Below are 649 nucleotides of genomic sequence, written 5' to 3' on the forward strand. Positions count from 1 at the left end.
TAGCAGCAGAACTATAGAGATAGATCAGGATAACCTGAGCCACTCTAACTAGAAGCTAAAGTTTTAAGCCTAGCCTTAAACAAAGCTGGATTCTTCCTCCCTGCTGCTGTTAGATTTAATATATAAAACAGGTTTGTTTTTGCCTAACATAGTTGTGGAGCATTTTTGGTCTTATCTCACCATTTTTTTTTCTCAGTAACTAAACTTTCGGAATGAAACTTTGACAAAAAAACTGTAAAAATAAAACTACAGAAAAAATAGAAAAGAAAGTTAAAAACACCAAACATCTACTCACCAGGGTTTTTCAATTTATTTATTCAAATTATAAGTATTATTTAGTGTTGGCATCGTTATACATTGGTGGTACAGTATGGGACTGAAAGCAGGAGTGCGTCTGTAAATCAACAAACATTGGACTTGGTTCAGTGAAGCTTGTACAGTGATGAGCAAACCTGTCAAAGTCAGGCTGGGATTTGGTTTAGCGTTTAGCAAGCAGCTTTTGGTTCTAAAAAAGGCACATGAACAAAAAGTTGGCATTAAAGATCATTAAAAGCCCCCCACACACACACAGAAAGCAAACATGACATTCCTGACAGACACATTATTGATTATACGATAAAATCATTAGAAATCAAGATCTTTGGGTTGT

This window comes from Cyprinodon variegatus, unplaced genomic scaffold (assembly GCF_000732505.1).
Source record: "Cyprinodon variegatus isolate N-32 unplaced genomic scaffold, C_variegatus-1.0 Scaffold479, whole genome shotgun sequence".
In the NCBI taxonomy this organism is placed as follows: Eukaryota; Metazoa; Chordata; class Actinopteri; order Cyprinodontiformes; family Cyprinodontidae; genus Cyprinodon; species Cyprinodon variegatus.